The sequence below is a fragment of the Prinia subflava genome, chromosome 3 (assembly GCF_021018805.1).
Source record: "Prinia subflava isolate CZ2003 ecotype Zambia chromosome 3, Cam_Psub_1.2, whole genome shotgun sequence".
Lineage (NCBI taxonomy): Eukaryota > Metazoa > Chordata > Aves > Passeriformes > Cisticolidae > Prinia > Prinia subflava.
The window spans coordinates 54,227,248-54,250,552 of record NC_086249.1 but is presented as its reverse complement, the minus strand read 5'-3'; positions in this window follow the sequence as shown (position 1 = coordinate 54,250,552).

Here is a 23,305-nt window from a genome sequence, read left to right as displayed (position 1 = left end):
CTAAAACACGTTTTCCCCAAGGTACCACCACCTTGGCCGTGGGGCTCAGCTGTGCCTTGCTGTGGGTCATTTTGGGAGCTGGCTGGAACCGTCTGTGCTCCTCACAGGGGCCTCCCTGCAGCTCCTGAAAATCAGCACCTGGACACCTTCACCTGGTGCTCATTTATTGCTAGTGTAGAACACACAGGTATAATAATCTAACATAATTATGAAGCTTAATGTTGATTGTATGCACAGACCCTTTGTACAGTAAATATGCGTAAAGATGAACTGTGCCCATGAGATTTGGTGAAGGTTTCAAATGTGTAAAATTCTCAGATACTTCATGAACCAGAATCTGAGGTAGAAAAAAGAGTAAATACTGCCTTTCTCTCCCAAAATTTTCTTGTAAAAGTGCATTCAGCTCCTCATCCTGAACACCATAAATAGTTCTCCTTATCATCAGATACTTATGATTTAGATTATTCATTAAACTGTGAATATTTAAACATTTTTTTTAATCCTACATATTCTGCACGTTTGTTCAAATAGTCATTGTTTTCATCCCAATGACGTCATGTCATAGGGATGTTCATTCACTATTATTCATATAATATTTCCTCTGTATACTATGAAATATTCTATATTTGTTGCTTTTCATTCTATCAGTTTTCAATACTGCTGGTTGCTTATCAGTCCTTGACTGTGAAAATTGATCATACTTGAAAATTTAGTGTATTTTTTCTTTTTTGTTATTGTATATGTTCTTTTTAATTAATTATCAATCAAAACTGCACTGTTCCCCTGCATTTCTCAAATGCCTCTGGGTAAACCTCTCTGCCTTAAAATACTAGCTCTTTATGCAAGGGATATATTACAGTTTCTCAGACAGAATATCTGCAATTCTACTGAGATTAATTACTTTATATATATTTTCTTAGAAATTATTTTAGAGTGTATTCATTTGGATTTATTTTAATCATGGAGCAGATACTTTCACCTCAGAATTTCCATATTATCAATGTCCTCAAAGCTCTTAAAACCAAAAGGAACAGCAATAAACAGAATATGAAAATTAACTCAGACCCAGAGCCTGTGCTTATGTTATTACACACAAACCTGAGGCATTTTAATAATTTAAACGTGGCTGACATTGCCCAGTCTGCTTAAAAAAAAAAAAAAACAAACCAGCAAAAAAACCTGAAGAATGCTTAATAGCACAGGCCACAGAATATTGTTCTATTTGTACACATACAATAATTGGAGAAAGAAATTTTTCAAAAGTAAAACTGTAAGAACATTGTAGAGCTAATTGATTAAACCTCTCCTGCTCAGTAGGATAAACTGTAATTTTTTAACAAACCCAGTAGAAATTATTAAACTTATTAGGGGAGAAAAAATAATTGCAGTCACTAGCCACCTGAGCTTTTAGGACAGAAAATAACTGGGATATAATGTGAAAATTACAGGGGTCAGAAAGAACTGGGAAGGATTAAAAGACAAACAGAACAAAATGGAGGGAGGAGAAGGAAAGAAGTAATTAAACTATCAGATTAAATGTAATTCTGAGAAAGGACTACAAAGATTTCAGGGCATAATGAGTGAAGAAAACATGTTTCATTAAGATAGGAAATTTTCTCTTGTAATTTCATTTTTATGTTGTTCATCATGTTCATATTTTGCATGGGTTTTTGGAAACATAGACATTACTTAAAGAAAGCATTGCATCCTCTCAATATGTTCTCCTCCTAACTATATTAACCTACAACATCTCAAAGCTTTCAATGTCTCATGCAAAAAGGAACAATATTAGAATAAAAAAATCAAAGTTATTGGTGATATACTATGGTTACTTTGATCCTGCAAAGCAACCACATGACAAAGCTCTCTTGCAGCCTTCATCTCAATTTTCATTGGATCCCTTCCCCATATTTACAAATATTAATTCAAAGAAACTAACAAGTTAATTTTAACATTTAATCAGGGACAGCAAAAAAAAGTCTCAAGTACAGACACATATAAACAGCAGAATATTTTTTAATCCCAGTCTGTAGAAAGTGAGGGACAACTAAAGCTTCAAATCAAAGCACAAGAAATTTTCAGAAATTTGTCCATCAATCTAAGTCTTTGAACAATGTCACTCTGTCTTGCAGTCAATCTTGTAACAAGTCAGGCTCCCTGAGTTATGGCAAGCTCTGCATCATCTCCTCTGAATCCCCAGGAAAAGCATTTCTATCCCTCACCTCAAGGAGCAGTAATGCAGTAATCTGTTCCCTGCTTTTCTGAGATATCTATTGTTCAGAAGAACTGCACTCTTACCTCGGGAGCTGTCACTTGTCCCTTTTTCGGCCTCTGTCATCCTGTCCCTAGCTGCAGGTGCCTCTCCCTGGTGGGCGAGTGCCTAAGTGGACTGGGAGCAGGCAGAAAGCACCTGATTCTCCAAACATTTCCATGTGATCCAGAGTGCAGGAACATTACTTTCTGTGGGCTTGCCCAATACTTTTTGAAGAAACAATACATGAACAAATCAGATATGCCCAGTTACAACCACATAATTACATATTTTCATGGATATATTTCTAGAAATAATGCATGAAACTGAAAATATGTGAAAACCTTCAAAGAAACAGTTTTATCCATTTACTTCAGGAGATGTAGTTAGGCCACTGTGATCAAGGTATTTTGTGCTGACAAACCACAGTTCATTAACACTACATTACATTAAATCTTCCTTTTTTATACTTCCCCAATTTTCCTTTACACAAATTATAGAATTTTGAGGCTAATGATGGATATAGCACAGCACAATCATTATTCACTGAAGTCTGTTTCAGCAAAGAGTCTCCTACATGCAAACCCACAGAGTCATGGATGATGGGAAAAAATATAGAGGAAAAGCTATTTTGTTTTTCATATTCAGCCTAATTACCGGTATATAATGAGGTGGCAGACTCACTGAGTACCAAGTGTACCTGCAGAGAACAGAGTCCATTTTCAAAATTTGTCTCAGTTTAGTGAAATTTATGAAGCTGAGAACAAGATGACAGAAGTAATAGCCTTGAGAAGAGAAGCACAAGTCTGGAATTCTTTTCCTTTTAGAAAAAATAATTATGGTAACAAATATTTGAAAAATGAAGTATCCCGGCCTTAATATTTTTTAAGTACATATCTGATAATTATTAAAAAATCCAAACAAACAAAATAAAACAATAAAATACTTAATTCTGGTTACATGCTTCTCTTATGAATTTGTTACATTCAGGTTATGGGATACTTGAATTCCCACCAATAACAGAAAAAGCCCTATTACGGGCAAAAAGAATTCATCATATATGCAAAGCTGAGAATTGATTGTCAGTCTCATTAAAAACTCTTAGCAGTGTAATCAAAGAACTGTTACTCCAGTTGCATTGGTTTTAACATTTCCAGGTCAAATCAGATGCAGGTAGAACAATGTATACACAAGCTCTATTGGATCTACTCCTCCTTTGGCACTGTGCTCAGCCTTCTACCTCTCTGTCAATGGCATCAGTTTGGGGGGGTTAAGTATTAAATCATCAGTATGACTGCGATGAAGGACGTATGGTGCTAGCTATTAATGGTTTCTTCCTCCTCACTCTAGGATTCACCTAGGTTCATTTTTTATACATATATCATCACATGCCACATCTTCCTTTTACCCACAAGTGCACCAAGTGAGCTGAATTTACTGTATGTGCTGTGATTTATATGTAATGGATACTTACTCTTTTTTTTTTGTCACCGCTATAACTTTGTCCCCCATCTCCCAAGGCTGTGCTCCTTTGAGGACCTTTGAGCTTTGAGTAGCTGAATGCTGGTGGGTGGCTTTAGCATGCTGCTGTCACCTGGTGCCTGCATTTTCCCTGTGACCACCCTGTGTCTCCGTTTGCACTCCTGTTCTAGGTTTGCAGCCTGTCACAGGCAATAGCAATAATGTTGTTACTGGGTTACAATGCTACAGATTTGTGATACAGGAATTTCTGTTAAAATTTCACTTTGAGCAAAAATGTGCTTTCTTGCAGAAATAATACAGTGTTTTGCCTAAAAGAGAAATATGGAAGTGTTTTGACAGTGATTAAATAATATATTGACACTTCCAATTTCAAGATTTTCTTTTCCTCTAGTTTCCTCTAGTTAGACTGAGGTAGCCCCATATTGTTTAATGGGAAATTTTAACTTGTTAATAGAGAATTAAAAGAACTTTTGCCAATGATATCCCATAGATTGTCAAATAAACCTTCCAAAATTGAATGCTATATTCTATTTCCTGATATTTTTCATTGATTTTGTTCCTCAAAAGTGTAAAATTCTTATTATAAATGGATTTACTGAAAGTTTCTAAGATCTATTAATATTGTTATGAATCCTTTTTCTTTGTTAGACTTCATGTCACATTTGTCCGTGTTTAAATAGGTGTGAATTTTAAAATACAAATTTTATTTATAAACCCTCAAAATCAGCAGCTGAACAGCAAATATTGTATGTTTTATTCAATACTTTTGTCTTCTATGATCTTTATGCTAATGTCCTTTTATTGAACATGATTACTTATCAAGACACAGAAGTACTTTAGTTTAACTATGAAGATTCCAACTGAATTATCTAAAGTGGTGACACTCCTTGCTGTGGTTAGACAATGATTTTGAGCACCAGAGTGGCACTGTAGATTGATACTTGTTGTGTAAACCAAAGTTACTTTAAAAAGTTTCAAGATAAAACAAAATAATGGTTCAGATTTTCTAAATCACCTATAATATTATTTCAACAGCTCTACACTATGCTTTCAAAAATGGATGCACTTTCAGAGATTTTTTTTTATCACTTTGCCGTGGTGATAAAGCAAATGTTCAAGATTACGATCCTTGGTTCAGAATATTAGAGACTCTGAAATAAGAAAGTCAATGCCTATTAGGCAAAGACCTGACAGAAAAGAGAGGAAAATCAAGAAAATGAAGATAAGGAAAACAATAGGAGGTTGTTTGTTGAGCCTAGTGACCTTATTTGCTGCTCTTAATATGCTAAAATTGTGCCAATAACAGAAAAATAGAGGAAAAAAGTCCTCTAAAATTCAATTTTTCAGCACAGTGGTTGGATATTATTGGATTCTTTTTCCTGTATGTATTCTCAACACTTTTACTTTTTTCCCCTCAGGGTAATACTTTAAAATGCATCTTGTTGTAAGCTAAAATGGAAAAACCTCACCTGATTATACATGGGTAAGTTATTGTTACTGACATGTATGCAAACTGCTAACTAGTGCTGTGTGCACTTCATTCAGCCTGCATTATTTCCTTGACAAGTAGCACCAAAATTACTGGGCAAGAGTGAAATACAGCCTTGAACTAGTCTCAGAGCTTATTAAATATTTAATAAGTAATAAGAATCCATCAAAGAATGGACTTTCCCTTACCTGTGACAGCTGGAGGCAAAGAATTGTTTTACAACTTGGCCTGAAAAGTGATTCTCTATGAAAATGACATGAGCATGAGAAGCAGGAAAAGAGGAAAAACGCTATTGTTAGCATTTAAAAATATAGTAGTCCATGAATAGCTGACTTATTTGCTTTTATTATTATGGGGCCCCAGGAACTAGGAACTATAACTGCAGACACAGTTTTGTGTATGATTTGTACAGTATGGGTTGAGTAACATGGAAGGCTTTGTTCCAGTTTCAGCTGAAATCTCATCTTCTCTCTTTCTGCTACCAACTACTTAGATACCATAATAGCTGAAGTGTTTTAGTGCTGTTGTTTTGAATGTAATTAAGAAGGAAAATGTAGCTCATTGCTACTTTTGATGAAACATGCATACATAAACCCAGCATTTCTTGTAATTATCCTTTTCCTGAATTCTTCCTTATATCTATTCTGAATCTGCCCTCTATTCGTTTAAAAATGCAATCCCATGTCCTCTTGCAGCAGGCCTCATCAAAAAGCCCATTCCCAAAGAAGCCTGCATTTTGGTGAATGTGCTAAACTTGATTTCTTTCCCATAATTTCCTCTATTGTATAAATCTAGATTATCAGTTCCAACAGTTGCTTATCACTTTTGTAGTATTGAAAACCGTTCCTTTAAATATTTTTTGTTGGATGAGGTAAAAATTGAAGAAGAAATGAGAGTTTCTAATAAGTTACCAACTTCAAAGTGGCCTGAGATAGAGAAATGAGAGGTTAAAAATCCTCTGTGCTGAAAAATCCATGAAAATGGATAAGATCCCCACGTGAATTAGTGCTTTACCCGAGGTCTCTGAGCAACAAGCACCAGTGCAGGACACAAAGGAAGAAATTTTATGTCTTAGCATCACAGGCCCCATTGCATTTGTTGCCTTTTTTCTTTTTTCTCATTAAATTAGATAAGGGCTTCTTTAATAAGAAAGAAATTGTAGAACTCTGGCATTCTCCATATAATTAAGCACGTGGGAGACAGGGTTTCAAACCATGAAATAAAAACAGTGCAACAAAATTTTTGATGTCATAACTCTTGAGAAATGAAGGAATGCATTTATCTCTGAAAAGTTATAAGAATTGATCAAGTACTAGAAAAGGGTCTGAGAGATTCTTGAATTAAAATTAGCCCTTAACAAAGCACCTAGAAATTATTCAGGCAGATTTATGTTATAATCAATAACTCAATGTATAGAAAGTATAGAAATACTCTGACTGAAAATCCTAATGTAATACAAGAAAAATGACTCAATATCAACTGAACGCAGAGTTCAGAGCTCAGGAATAACAACAGTATATCAATTTTATCCAAACGCGTACATGTTAAGAAAATTTGCATTAAAAAAAGTAAAAATTAAAACAATCAATTGAATCTGTTTGCAGGCAGCTACAGTGAGCCCTATGAAGATAAAGGAACAACTGCAGCATCCCTAGCACAGAAAAATTTTTTGTTGAAGCAGTGGAAAATTAAATATAAGTGAAACACTAAGGCAACTGTAACATTTCCCTATTTAAAATGAAACAAAGGTGCACGACTACTGTTATAGCTGAAGCAAAATTAACAATAAAATATAAGTAATGAAAAGTAAAATGTAAAAATTCCCAACTTCGAATGGTATTCTTATTACCACTAAATTTATATATGAAGAACATTAAAATTAGGAAAGCTTTTGTAAGCTTAGAAAAAAAAAAGGATGTTGTTGGGTTAAAAATGCATCTAACCAGACAAAACTAATTATTGATTTTCATATTTGGGACTACAAAGCTTTTATTTTCAAAACATGTGTTCCAGAATCATGTTCCTTGCTGAAGGGACATTGGGTGCAAAGAAGTATTAGGGTTATAAAGGCAATCCTAATGATCTGTTTCATGAGGCTGGTGGAGACAGAGACTGAGGAAACATAAATATCAAAGTATACATCTTATCTAATTCTCTCCAGCTCCTAGGCAGCCTACTTCAGGATGAAAACAAAAATTCCATACTCCTTCTGGAATCCAAAACCCAGCATAGACCTCTGTTCAGAACTAATGAGAATTCAGAAGACAAAATACAGAAAAAAATCATATCCACTGTAATGAGTATTCAACTAAGGAGTTTAGTTTCTCTGGTTATTAACTTTTGTTAACTTTCTTAATTAGTTAATACATAAAATAGGTTCTGATATTTTAAGTGAACTAGAGTGATTTGTTTTTCTGAGATATATTAGAGAGAGACCAAAAAATATCATTACCTAGAAGAAATGGAGAGGTATCAGTAAATTTCAACAACGGGTAAAGTGGCCCTTTTTTGCTAACACAGAAAAAGAAATGCTTGTGAACCTTTGTCTTGGGGAAGGACCAAGAACAGACTGTTGGTTACACATTCATCAAAATCTTTGCTAAGAGCCTTAAGAGTTCATTAAATATTGATAATTTACCTATGGCTCCCACTGGACTTCAATGCACCCTGGGCCTTTCACAACATGTGGTATCCACAGGGTTAACCACACACACAAACAAAGTACATGAGCAGTATGTTGTAGTTTTAGTGTCTAATATCTATATAGTGTCTAGTAACTTTATAGATAACTTTCCAGAGAAATAACAAATACTTCCTGTCTTTGGCAGAGGTTTCCAGAAGTCTCTGTGGTATTTATAATGAAGGAAGACAGATCCAGTGATCTGATGAACTTTTGCACCTTTCAAGTTGAAAAAGTGAATTTAGATGTCTCCAAGGGTATAAAGGCTTGAGCAGCTCCAGGTACTGATGGTTAGAGTGCATACCAGGGATAAGCTCATCTTGTCTTACATGATCTAGATTGTTTTCAGACAGACATTGCCCATAATTGATATCAGTGTGATTGATAAGTAGCTTAGCAAGGTCCTAAGAGACACAAGGTTTAGACTTTTATCTTAAAAAGTTTAATTGGCAATCTTGACAAGATTATAAAAAAAAAATATTATGCTCTATCATGGATTATGCCTCATACGTGTTTTCCTTCTGTTAAAAGAAAATATTCTGTATAACTGTTAGTGATGTTTTTAAAATGTTATTGAACATTTTCTGTGAAGGGTCTTAAATATTTATTTCTTAGTAAGGCAGTGAATTTAGTATGGTGTCTGTTGTTTACCTACCCAGCAGTGAAGAGTAAGAAAAACAGAAACTAATAATAAGTGCAAGATATATATGAGAGTCTCAGTGGGGTAAAGAAATGTTCTCTCAGCCATTCTATCTCAAAGCCAAAACTGACTCATCAAGCATGAATTATATCTAAGTCAGGGAGACTGAGACCTAGATCACTGCTAAAATCTAGACATAAGACTTACACTGATTTTAAAGAGTGATTTTATTTTACTGATTTTATTTTACGTATTTGAGTGTTTCTTGGGATTTGGCCTGCTCAACATACCCATAATTACATAAATGATCATGTTGACACACGAATGTTTCACATACAAAACTTGTATCCTATATGTTGAGCCTGGCCTCAAAATTAATTTTATGTCCTTGAAAACTAAATTACCATTTATCTGTACACCAATTTCTGCTGGAGAAACCAAGATTTGAGACAGGTTGCAACAGAACTATTCATTGCAGCCTTCATTCCATCATGGGACAAGTACATACAGGTGACTATCTCACTGCCAAAAAGAGGAGACCATGATGAAGTTGAACAGGCTTTTTTAAATTAGTTGCCTCTTTGTGGGTCTCGCCGCAGGAAGGTGTCGGCAGACAGGCGACAACATAAAGCTATATCCACACAGTTTTTTCAATATGATTTAACGTGAGAAAAAAAATATTTTAAGCTTCTATTCTCTACACCAAATTTAGTAAAAATGTGTCCTAAGAGATATTACATTTCATACAAAACATGGATTACATTGCATTAAAAAAGATTCCAGTAAACTGAACATTTTACTTATGTATTTCTGGAAATATAAATGTAAGCAGTAAGAAAGGCAGCACTATCCTCTTTGGTGCTATTTTTACCTCCCAAAACATCATCTTTCTATGCCAAGAATGAAGATGTTTCTTGTTTATTGTTTTCTCCTTGTTTTAACTATGTACCAAGGACAATCTTTGTTAGAGAAGCAGGTGTGGTGAAAAGAATAGCTAATGATTTCAGGAGGAAGGATTCATTGTTCACTTTCTTATTCAGTCTTTCAGGACCCGATCCAAGTCTCATTGAAGTCAGCTTGATTCTCTGCTCTGATTATTCAATACAGAATCATCAGAGACAAAGTAAACAAGACATGTCCTAATAAGTTCCATAGGAGCTACAATCCTGCCTAAGGAAATCAATATTACTTCCGTATCTGGTTGTATATCACTGTGCCCATTGTGCAATGAGTACTTTTACCCTCCGGATTTAGACACTGAGAGCACTTACTTCATCTAGTCATCAGTGCACCAGATCTCAAAATCCCTCTCCGAGAAATACTCTGAGAAATCCCAAATAGAGCTGAACTTCACAGCCTGCAGTCTTCTAGTATCTTCTGTATCCTCTAGTGTCTTTGAGTTTCTATCAGAGTTTCGTGTCTTATAGAAAATGCAGAACTTCAGCTGATTCAGAAACATAAGCCTTAGACAGCCACCAGCATCTAATTCCATGGGCTGTGGCCCACTTAGGTTTAGTACTTTTCATTCCCCATTTATGCTGTGCTTGACAACACAGCATAAACCAGTAAGTAAACGTGGTGGGTCAGCCCTGTCCAGCAACCAAGCTCCCACTCTGTCATTCATTCAACCTCCCCTCAGCGGCATGAGGAGAGGATCAGTATGACAAAAAGTTGAAAAACTGATGGGTCCAGAAAAATGGCCACTGTATGGGTGAAAGGGGAGGAAGAAGAAAAGGAAGGGGAAATTCCAGGAAGGGGAAGGGAAGGGAAGGGAAGGGAAGGGAAGGGAAGGGAAGGGAAGGGAAGGGAAGGGAAGGGAAGGGAAGGGAAGGGAAGGGAAGGGAAGGGAAGGGAAGGGAAGGGAAGGGAAGGGAAGGGAAGGGAAGGGAAGGGAAGGGAAGGGAAGGGAAGGGAAGGGAAGGGAAGGGAAGGGAAGGGAAGGGAAGGGAAGGGAAGGGAAGGGAAGGGAAGGGAAGGGAAGGGAAGGGAAGGGAAGGGAAGGGAAGGGAAGGGAAGGGAAGGGAAGGGAAGGGAAGGGAAGGGAAGGGAAGGGAAGGGAAGGGAAGGGAAGGGAAGGGAAGGGAAGGGAAGGGAAGGGAAGGGAAGGGAAGGGAAAAGTTTTAGGCACAGCTGCTACTTGCAGAAGTTCTATATCTGTTGTTCTGAGAATATGGTCACGGATGATGTTTGTTGATATTCAAATTGCACATTTTATGGAAAAAATGTTGAGCTTTAGTAGAAGAAATATGTTCCTATAAAGAAGCAACTGAATGAGAATGGCTGTTCATTTTTTTTTCTCTCTGTTTGAGCATATGTGAATGATCCAACGACAGCCTAACTCTTAATTCCTGTATAGGTAATTACCTCCTAAATAAGTTAATCAGCTTTCTTACCTTCTAAAAGGATGCATGAGTAAAAGGCAATTTTTGACACTAACACCTTGACATGAGGAATAATGTAAAGTGATTGAGGGAACAACATAAATAGCAATAAGCCACTAAGAAGATTCCCTCTCCAGTTCTTGCAAATGTGATTTTAGATCAACTGCAGTTTCATTTCTTCAGCTACACTTTTATGGCAGTACAAAAACTTCTGAAGTACAATTTCTACATCTTTGACAGCTAGTGATGCTATATGCTGTCTTTTGCTGCTAATTATCCAGCACAATTTTCCTGGAATTTTTGTGACTACTTAAAACTTCTTATTGAATTACTGTTTCCAGCTACATTTCTGGATTTTTTTGGGCATTGCATAGCAGTAAAAAAAAACCATTCACAGTATTTACATACAGTAAACTTTACAGGTGATTATCAGAAAGTCTGTGGCCCTATCACAAAAGAGCTGATTGCTGCTGTGTTTTACCTTGACTGTGTGTGCACTTGACTCTGAGGGCCACCACGAAGCTGCAGCTGGCACAGCTGGCAGCAGCACACCTGCTAAGCAGAGCAGGCTAATGAGGATATCTCACACCAGCACACTTTTCTTTATGGTGGATAATACAGTTCTCCAGCAGAAGAAAAGTCCTTGTCCCTGTCTGCAAAGTCCAAACTCTGCATGTGTCCGCCACAAGCCTGCTCACTACTTGCCCTGAAATGACAGCTGCAGTTAGCAAACAGCATTACATAGTGAAACTCTGTATTTATTTTTTTTTAATTTGCCTTCCAAATACTCTTTTTCAATCTTCTATATGTTTTTCATGGAATTCTAAAATACAAGCATAGTAACCAAAGCTAAAACTGTGTATTTCTTGCTATTGTGCATGTACAATATACGTGTATGCACAATAATATGTAATAATATGTACAGAGTATTATGAATATTCTCCCTCGGTAGCACATATACATCTGGTCACCATGGTTTATGAAAACAGTCAGTCAATAGTTGAAAATCTTCAAGCAAAGAAAGGTAGAATGGTTAAAAATTAGAGTCTCCAGAAGACTTTTCCATGTTAGTTGTTGAGCAGCTCTCAAGAGGCATGCACTGGCAAAGTCATACCATCTAAACTGTCATATTGGAGAAAGTGTGTTCTTCTATAGACTCTGTACATTCTGTATAAATATATTTTAAGGCAAACACATTATTAAATATGTATTAATAAAATGTGAATATAATTTTCATTTTCTAACAAACAACTACTTGTTAGCATTTTAGTCTTTTTAGAAAATATACTATGGATCTCTAAGAATTTGGTTAACAAGTAGTTGGAGTGTGATTGTATGATTAAAAAAAACAAAAAACTTTTTCAATTTTTTTTTCACATTAAGACACCCTAGGTATTAGCTGTTTGCATAGGTTTTGTGTATGTACCTTATTGTATATAATTATTTTTTATCATTAATCCTGCATTTAGACTACTATTAACTAAAAACACTTCTCAATTGAACTGAGAATTAACTAGCAGAACAACTTATGATGTTTATGGGAAATAAGACAACTTTACTACTTATGTATTATGAACTGTAACTATAGTGAAAGGATAAATATAATGACTGCATGAATAAGACTACTCAATATTTCTTTTTACATGATTCACCCTAATTAAATAGGCTTTCAGTGTTAATTGCCCAATATTTATCTCTCAGATTGATTAGGACACTGTTTATTTGAACACTCTGGAGTTTTGCCCATTTCAGCTTCAGTTCTTTGTCTTTTATACTTTTTCAGCATCTGAAGCTCTGAAGCTATCTTACTAACAGAAGTCAAAGCTTCATAACATTCAGACTGCTTTATTTCCCCCTGATACTCTGTAAAGAGGAGAGGAAAAGTAGCTATTTTGAAGATTCTTTTTAACATAAACTAGCTGGCCATTACTGAGTTTAGAATGTCAGTCTGTAAAGTGATATTCTGAAAAAACTTTGATGTTATTCAACTTCTTAAATTGTTTAAATTTGTGTAAGTCTATAAATCTGGTGACTAGCTATTCAATAAGTTAGATATTTATTTGAAAGTAATACTTTTTTTTCCCTATATCTTTGAAATCTAACTAAACTTATTTGAAATTTAAATATATATGTATTAAGATTTTACCCCACAAAATAATTTCAGTTTTAGTACTAAAGAAGAAGCTAGAAATTGGATGACTTACAAATAACTACTCCAAACTTTTATAGAAAAAAAAAGAAAAAAAATCTCATATATCTTGGAATTCATGGAGCTCTATGTTGCCTCAGATATTCTCCCTAAGATTTAAAAATAGCTAATAGCTTGGCATAACATTTACAGATATTTGTTGTATTGATGAAAATATAGTTCTTGTATCTTTAGTGTTCATAAAGGTGTTTTGAGTCATTGGGAAAATATCACTGTGGCTGGAATGTAGTTGTTACAACACTGTATTTAGTAAATTTTAAGACTTTGGATGCAGATTTCTGAAGCTACTACATTGATCAGGTATTTTAATTGCTTCATCATGTCAGTTCAACTACCTAAGTAGCTAGTCAGAAAAATAAAATCTAAGTTATGTTTCAACCAAAGTTTTGCACATTTTTAATATATAGCGCAGAACTGTCATTTCCTGCCAAAGCTCTTTACCAGCAGATCAAGCTTATTCATTTATTGAGACAGTATCAATAGCTGCCTTAAGTGAGAGGCTTGGGAGAAGCCCTCTGAACCAATGGCTTCTTGCACAAACCCAGAGGTGGTCAATAATTTTTTAATTCCTCAATTCTTCATTCTCCTCTTTCTCATTTTCTTGATTACATCTGAGAAGACTCAGGCACATAGAGGGCACAAAGTAGCTTTGATCAGGCCCAGCTAGAGAGTTTGGGAATAAAACTGTAAGGCTTGCACTGGATGTGAATTCCAACAGCATAATATAGTGAAAAACAAAGCAAAGAAAAATACCCATAACACAGCAATTCCAATATCATGAGAAAGATGAAATCATGGATGGAAACCTGCGAGCATTTTGAGAAAACCCAAAGACTTCCACTGAAGTATTTGTAAAAATGTTTTCCAAACTGGCAATGAACTGTGATCCTGAAGTCTTTAGTAACATCAAGTTTTATTTGTAACTCAAGTTTTCTCACCTCCCTATAAGACTGTTTGTTCGTACCCGAGAAGGGGACTTCTAAAAGGTGTCCATGCTACAGTTAATTGAAGCTAAAAATAAATATCTTTTGTTTCTTTTGTAAGCACGGGTTGTTCTTGCTCTGCTCTTTTGAAAAAAAAATAGAAAATTAAAATGAGTAATTAACAATGTCTTCTCCCTTATCCCATTATAGAAAAGCTTTTATTTCCCAAAAGAGGAGCTGCTTTAAACAAAACAGACCATAGATTTGGCTTGTAAGCTATGCACAATTGCAGCCGGAGCTAGTTCTGCTTATATTTATTCTTTAAATGTGTGATGCAAGCTAAGACAGCAAAAGATTTTCAAGTCCTCCATCCAGGCTTGCAAGGAAATAATAATAAAGCCACAGGTCAGGTGCTTCAAGGTACTGCTTTATAGTACCTGATACAAAAATGTACATGAACACAGAAGCTCAGTGCTTTGAAAGCCAAGGTCAGCACAAGGTATGCAGCTTTCAACAGCAGTTTCAGAGAGTCTGAGTTGTCAAATAGTGATTGTCAGAGAGAGAAAATGAAAATCCGAACCTCACTTTGCTTCATCTTACTGCATTCAGTAGGTGCACATGAAGTGTCTGGGCCCTTTTCAGCTTTAACCGTACTTCAGGCTCCTTCCACCCGTCCAAGTGACAAGACTGCTGCTCTGCTTACTCTGCTGATGACAGCAAACATTCCCCTGGTTATGGAAGAGCCTATTAGCAAATAGTGCTAAGGAAAAATCTGGGCAGTACAGAAATCAATAGCAGAGCTTTTCATCGACTATAATGAAGCTGGATTTCATGTTGCAAACCAGATTCTTACACTTCAGCTTATTGCAGTTCTTTTCATCAGTACTCAGGAGCTTAAAAAATTATCCAATGACACATTTTATTTTTAACTTACTTATGATGGAAAATGCTTTAATAAAAAGCATGTATGGCAAAAAAAAAATTGGGAACTTATTTACGAAATTAAATCTCTGTGTCTACTATTTGTAGACTGTTTTACTGGAAAAGCAGTTAGAACTTTTCTAAATATATTAATATGTGTTTAATAAATTTCAAATCAGAATGAGGACTCAAAGCTACAAACATTCTCTTGTTCTTTCATGTTTTGAGCATCTGGAAGGAAATAAAATAAATGGATGAAATTGCAACCATCACTGAAAAATATCTCTTCCTTTTATTTAGTGTCCTGAAGTGATTAATGCTCAGCATCCCAAACTACTTCATTCTTTAGACTATAAGTCACAAATTCTCACATTTATTGCTTAATGATAGTGAGAGAAATAAAAAAGTATTCTCTTTATTTAAATGCATTTTAACTAATTCATCTGATATGTTTGACAAAGAAACAGTAGGCTAGTACTGGAAAACTAGTATTTAGGGCTGTTTAGAAACTGATTTCCTTCCTCCCTTCCTTGCTAGCTTCCTTCCTTCCTCAGCATATTCTAATATTTCACTTAAGCTAAAAGAGGTAAATCTGAACTGAAATAGAAATACAAATGTTTGAAATTAACAGTCAAAACACTCCAGACCATAAAAACAGTGTTTTCAAGTATTTGATTTTTAAAAATGGTATTTCTTGTATCTATTAATGCAAATACCAGTAAATACACTTAGGTATACAAATTTATATTAACATACTACCTATTCTCAATCACTGATTTCACTATTTTATTACTAGTGATCAGGTATTGTGAAATATTTTGTATTCATAATACATTTAAACTTAAGACCATTCAATTTATAATATTTAGGCCAGATTTGTTTGAAAAGTATTAAATAGGATATTGCAAGGAGCTAGTCTTTATTCTGGGCCTGACCAAAGACTAGGATATTTCCAGAGACTCAGTGGAGGGTGCCATCACACAGTGGGATGTCTTCTCAACTGATTCTGTCAAACCAGATCAAACCCAGATACTTGGTTTGAATTGGTACTCCAGACTTTCTTTGTAGTCAACAGAAAAAAAAATCCCCAAAAACTTTAAACTATGATTCATGTGAGCCCAGGTGATGTGATTTCTGCCTAAGGACTCAATCTCTGAATTTCTTTGCCTATAGTTCACTGATATTTCAGATGCAGATGTGCAGACATTAAAGATGAACTCTCCTGGGCCAGAGGAATCATAGCTCAATACACCTTCCTTTATTCAAGATATCAAAATGAGCAATGTTCTACCAAAGCCATAGGCTGTCATTACCTCATTAGAAAGGGCAATGACCTTCACACTCATGACCCATGTAGGAAGTGATGAAGTAGTGCAGAACAGCAGGAAATACCTTGCCTTGAATATTGTGAAGCTCTGAGCACAGATAGATTTCTATTTTCTAAAATATCAAAGTGAGGATAAACTCCCACATTTTTTAGAACTGGCTACAGACACACCATGCACTAAAGTACACAGCTGTATAAATGCTGCAGAAAGTATGTCTTTTATACACTGCTTCCCTCTGCTTCAAGGTAGACCAGGATAGAAAAGCCTGGCTCTTATTTCTCCATGGAATGAATACAAATGCTCGAAAAAGGACACCCTAATTTGTGAACAGCTTGGCTCATGTTTAAAGTAATTTTTAGCACACTACTAGGAAGTCAGTGAAGGGTATAAGAATTATTTCAAATTTTTTTGTTTGTTTGTTTGTTTGGTTGGTTTTAGGTTTTGTGGGGTTTTTTTTAATGGGGGGGATATCACCCATAAAACTTAGACCTGGTTGAAAATGAGACTAATTCCAATGCTCGAATAACAAATTAGAATATCTAGGGGGACAGTAAAATGTCAAATAGTAACACAAACTACCAGTCCAATAGCTGCAAAGATCTTAAACACATCTCCTAATCTAGCCAAGTATTTTATTTTAGCTTTCATATTTATATGTAACAGGCACCTTTCACTCAAAGCCTAAGTAATCTTAGACCTTAATAGCTTTTCACTGAAACATGAATCATACTTTCCTTTACTCATCCCCAGTAATGGAAATGTGAATTTGAATTATTGGAATAAGAAAATTATAGGTAATTTATGTTTGTTGTAGTCTTTTTTCTAGGATTTTGAGAGAAGATGGCCATAATTTGTAACCCTGGTAACAGGGACTGCACATCCATTTGTTAAATCTGACCCAACAAATGGCTTGCTCCTCTGGATTTTAGTTGGAAAGAAGAAAAAAAAAAAAAAAAAAAAACAAACAGAAAAGAAAAAAAAATCAAAATAAGAAAATGCGATTGACTCATCATTTGGGAATTTCTGTCTCGTTGTTCTTGATAATTCTTCAAGTAGCATCAGAGAATTAAATATTACAAAAGGATTTCAATAATAACAGCTTCTGCTGGAGCTATATTTCATTGTCTTAATCTCAAAGGAAAAAAATTCCTGTAAATAATGTCACTGGATAACATCAAAAATTACCATCCATTGAAGAATACACTTGATTTCATCACATGCCTAATCAACACCTATTCCGATTGCTACCAGAGTTGGTTAAACATATATTTACAATTGCAGCAAACACAGACCTTACAGAATACAGCACAAGAATAACTTCATAAGACCTGAAAAAATCCTACAAAGATCCCTGTTTTCTGTGAAAGCCGTGGGTCATGACTCTGCTCCCTCTGTAGTAAACAGAAATCAAAGTTCTTTAAAGCTTGCAAGAGGTGCCTTGTAACTTCTAGCATCGTGTCCTCAATTAGCATCAGTTTACAGCTGAAACATTGGTCTGTTAATTTAAATTGATTTGATGTGATGGAGCAGACTGTGTTCTAAATGTTTTTTCCTAAATCACACTCAATTAAATAAAAAGCTTGTGATGTGTTGATGGGATATCAGTACCCACAAGCTGTAAGGTTTGGCTGTATTATATAAATGTTTCTTTTTTAAAACCAGTCAATCTCTGTACTTCTCTGTGATATATCATTTGAAATCCACTGTTGAAAACATCCCCTGAAACAGTCCCACTCTAATGACCACATTCCATTAACAACCTTTTTTCCCAAGCATGTTCTGTCTGTAGATCTAGTGTACCTTTTACCCATTACATGCCTTCAGACACCCAATTTCACAGACATTTTGCACAAAGTAGTGAGTTTCATCCTCACAGTCCATTTACCAGGTGTTTCTTCATCTCTTAAATAAAATATTCAATTTCCTAAGCAACTGTCACACCACTGAATTTTGCAAGTCAGAAAAAAATGCATACACCTGTGCACAACCCCCCAGATTTCTAATTTTTTTTTTCCATGTAAATATAAAACCCAAATACCCTCTTCTGATACACCGACTTGTTGAGATTTCACTTACCCTCCATCAGGTCTGGATTAAATCTGGATCCCATACCTTTCTACATCTACTAACACTAGCTAATGGCTGATCATAAATTCCAGGCAACTTTCTTGGATAAACTTTTTTAGTGCACAATCAAGTCAGATCCTCTTTATGTAATAGAACACCATATGGTGCTTCTGATAACACTGTAAAACCTGTGCATAAGCCTCCTTGAGACACAGCTGGCTAGAAAAATTTGACTTGGAAATTTTTGAAAAAATTTTCTGTGCTGCAGCATAGTCAGATTTCCTCATGGTAACATTCAGGCACAATGTACAGGGAAAGGAGGAACCACTGACTCAGCTATGCAATTTCTCAAATATGCATATACGCTTTCAGTATCAAAGCACAAATGTACCTAAAATTCAATATCCCAGAGAACATTTGTCATTCCTGCTCTTTTCGCAAAACAGTGAACTCAGGTTTTCAGGTTTTAAGCTGTGTCTTCAAGACCCCCAAACCTCTGGCCTGGCTGAACTATGTACCTGGCTACTGAAGGAGAAACTTCCCTGTTTGCTCCATGAGGTTTCCCCTTTTAAAACAGTCAGTGACTCTTCCAACCCCCTGCGCTTATGCTGTAAATTTTCCAGCTCTGACATGAACATGCACCCTTTCCGCTTCTGGGCAGAGTTGTTCAAAGTCAATAGCCCTGCTGCTAGCAAGCACATTGATCCACTGGTGTAGAACCATTAAGTGTTGATGGCCCTTGATTGCTCTGTCAAAGCTTCCCAGCTACAGTCTCTCCTCTACGTGCCAACTTCCTGCTTTAAAATGAATGCTTTAAGCTGCACTTAATGTTACCTTCAAAATGAAGTGTAAAACACAACAGCTTATTCACAAAACACAAATGGGAATTATACATTGACAACGACATAACCCCAAAACAAAACACTTTTGTTGTGAGTTAAAAGAATGACAATTATTCTTTTCCAGCAATTAAGACTTGAAAATCTAACATAGGAAACGAAAAGAGCAGAGTTTGAAAGAATATCACAAGTGTAAGTATGAAACAGAGAAGTCATCTCTGAGAAAATGTGTGGGCAATAATTCTCTGACTTCATAGTAAAAAGGCCAATCTCTTACTAGGGCAGAGCAAAATGATGAGCCATATGAATCTCAAACGTTGTCAATCATGTGTCTGAACTATCCTAAAGAGTCAAGTTTTATATGAGACTTTTCAATGAGCTCAGCTTGACTCACTCTTTGGCACAGGGCATGCTATTACTGATGATTTGCACACTAAATCGATGAAAATTCCCATAATAAATTATTGACTTATTTAATCCCATTTCACCCACCCAGGCATATAATTAATCACAGTTTTGCAAAACCACGAACCTGTTAAAATCCAAATATGTATGTAATCAACAGTGCTTCTCAGATTAGCTTTAATCTATTGACTAATAACATGAAGATTGATATTCCCACTCAAATAACCCCTCTATCCATTGAAAGCATAGATGTATATTGAAACAGTAAATGGATTTCATATTTCATCTTCTGAATAGGTGCCAGATGCTCAGCTGGTGTCACCTAGTAGAGGTCTATTGAAGGAAATGTCAATTTATACCAGCTGGTCTATGTGACTACATGTCTAGGTGAAAGTGAGTTTCTATGATTTGTATACACAGTTCTTTGTTCCACTTACTTGATTCTTCTTTAATGATAGCAAATTAGCATTAACTGCATATATTGTTTTAGCTTAGAAGCAAAATGTACAGCCTAATGTTGCCTTTATATTTGTTAAAAGAGTTACATTTCTAAACAATACCACAGGAGAAGGAAGAGCAGTTTTCAACTGAGTTAAAAAGGCAAGTGAAAAAAAATGTTGCAGAGAAGAGCCCAGGAAACTCTAGAGGAACTAAAGCTAGAGAGCAGAAAATTCTATGCAAAAAGAATTTCAGTAATGAGCAAATGCAGTTACAATGAGCTGCAATCTCAGGTGTTTCCATACATGGGTTTTTTTCTGTGTTTCCAAAAATAACATAAATATATATAATAGATCAGTCTACCCCAGTCTGAGTTATATAGGAGTTTTGGTAGACAGCTTCTTGTTACTGCTTTGCAGTTGTTGTTTTCATGCTGCTTTTATGTCTTATTTTGATATGCAAATAACAGAGGCTCAAATGTTAAATTACCTACCAAACAACAAGAAAATCTTATTTTATTCTACCTTTCTAAACATTCTTTTCTGGTTTTTCTTTTCTAAAGGCAAAACAAGCCCTACCATTCAGATTGGAAACAGGACTCCAAACTAGGTTATGTAAATTAATGGACACATTCTGAGATTAAACCAAGTATTTAAACACTTTTAAAAAAATATATATATATAGTTTGTGAATATAGCTTGTGGAACAAGGTTTTCACAAAGGTATAATTATAAATAGGAAAAAAAAATACAACCTAGAGATCTAAGCATTCTAAATTTCATTGCGACCATCTTTGCTCAGATTCTAAAGGAGCTGAGTCCCCAGTAGAATTATTCATCTCCTTGTTTTTAAGATAGTATTTATGCAGAGACTTATGATAATGCATTTGCAAGTGTTGTGGCCAGCCAGAAACAGTGAAGAAAAGAATTACTTATACAAAGAAATGCTTATAAGCAGAGAATGCCTTTGCCAGACTGGGAGAAACTACCTCTGAAATAGGGATTGAGAGCAGAGTGAGAAAATTTTCACAGCATAGTATCACCTGAAGTTGGGCTGCTGGGACAAACTCATTTAAAATATTCTCAATATCACCCTCAATGAATGGTTCCACCAAGAGAAGTAATAGAAGTTAACAAGAAGTTACCAAGAACTGGTGGCACAGTCACAGGTCAGTGTGCTTGCAATTACATACACATTTCTCATGTATGTACATACAGATATATATGTATGAATGAAAAATGTGTGTGTGTATATATATGTGTGTATGTATCCATGTTCATATTCATATTCTTCTGTGACTCTATATACTTAACAAAGTATATTCTACAACAGAGTATGCCAACAAATCACATTCACACATCTGTTTTATTTTGTTCTTTCTTTTTAAAATGAGCACTGGACAACACATTCCGCCCAAAAGAACTTCTACTTCAGTAACCAGGCAACAGAGGTAGACCAGTGATCAATTATGTCACATTTTGCCAGTAATCAGTGCCTATGACATCAAGATTTTCTTCTTATCTCTCAGTAGTGCACATACCACAGCTTGCTAATAACAGCCAAATAGTAAGGGCTTTGCTTTATAAATAAATGAATATGAATAACAGCAGAGGCCAAACAAAGACAGAGGTGGTATTACACTGGAAATAATTAGCCATGGTAGAACAATACATGCATAAACAAATCAAAACAAGCAAGGCCCAGCCACCTCTGACAAGGATCCTAGGACATAATTGAAAACACTTAGCAAACCAGCTGTCCGGAGAGAAAAGGAAGACTAATAGTTTATTCAGGTAAAATTAGCAGATGTACTTCAGGGGGCAGAAAGCAGTTGCTTGACCTGGAATTTGGCACAGCCACACTCCAGTTATGTGGCAGTGGTATAGATTTCTGTGGCCACAAACAGGCAAATTTACTTACAACTCACAGAGCTGTACAGGGATTATGGTTTCTGCTTGTAATTTTTGTGGGTACTTTATAGACTGCTCCAATACTGAAATTGTAAAGCCACTTGAAGTTCTGTACATTAAAATTTTATGAAAGTGGATCAAAAAGATTATTTTAAAAGTTCTTCTGGGAAATGTTTGTTTGTACGTTCAAGATTACAATATAAATTACTGTAAGTGAAATAAAGATTCCTAACAAAGAGAATACCAAATGCCTGAAAATAATTCATTTTCCTATGTCATTCTGTTCAAGAGGCATCACTCCCTTGATTTTTTAAATTCTTTGAACAACTAGTGAACTATTGCATAACACAAGCCCATTTTTCTGTCAAAAATAATCATTGACTTCAACGGAGCTTGCCAAAGATCAGCAGTGTCCAGAGTGGAAACTGGACCTCTGATACCGTAAGTATGTTAGAGTGTTTTTAAAAACCAATATTTTTCTGCAGTTACAACTCTGAAAAACTGTAGACTTCCCCGTGGAAGAACTAAAAAAGTAAAATCTGCTGCTAGAGCACAATTCTGACAAGAACATTCAAGGTTTGCTTTTTTTTTCCTGTGACTGAGCTATTATGTCTACCATACTTTGGACAACATAATGTAGTCCATCGAGCCTGTAGCTTTGCTCAGCTTGCGGTTTATAATGTTCTCTGTGGTAGTCATTACACAGCCTGCAGCCACTAACAGTTGCTGAACATGCTTTTGAAGCTCAGTATAGAAGCCTGGCTTACTCTCTGACAGACATTGAAAATGTTGTCTGTGGAGTCAGCTCATTTATTTAGAAGATGTAGATATACCTAGAGTGTTACATATGTAGGTTTTCTTGAGGCTTTCTTAAAAACAGCCTGTTTCAGAATAAACTATATGCACTTAGCTGGAGGGACAGTATGGATCAAGCTTAGGGAAAAATGAGATGTTGGCAGAGGAGAGGCAGAGAAACTTGTCTTACTGAGAGTTTTATAAAGTTTAACTGGGGGAAAGTATATAACCCAACATCATAAAATATTGAAATGAGAGCACGTAATTAGGAAAATGATTCTGTGAGATGTAATTAGATCTGTTTGATGTGAAAACTGGATGAGTAATCATTTCCTGTATGCAAATACTTGGTGCACATATATTTCAAATATAAGGTCTAAGGAGTGCATACATTGTCTGCAATATATATTAATGACACAAATCTTCTAAATGGGTGTTCAGATATTACTGGGGGAGTAAACAATTCTACGAAAGGGAGCAGGCATTTTTCACAGCATTTTAGTTAGGGAGTGCAAATGTGTTATAATGACTGAGGAGCTGTTATTCA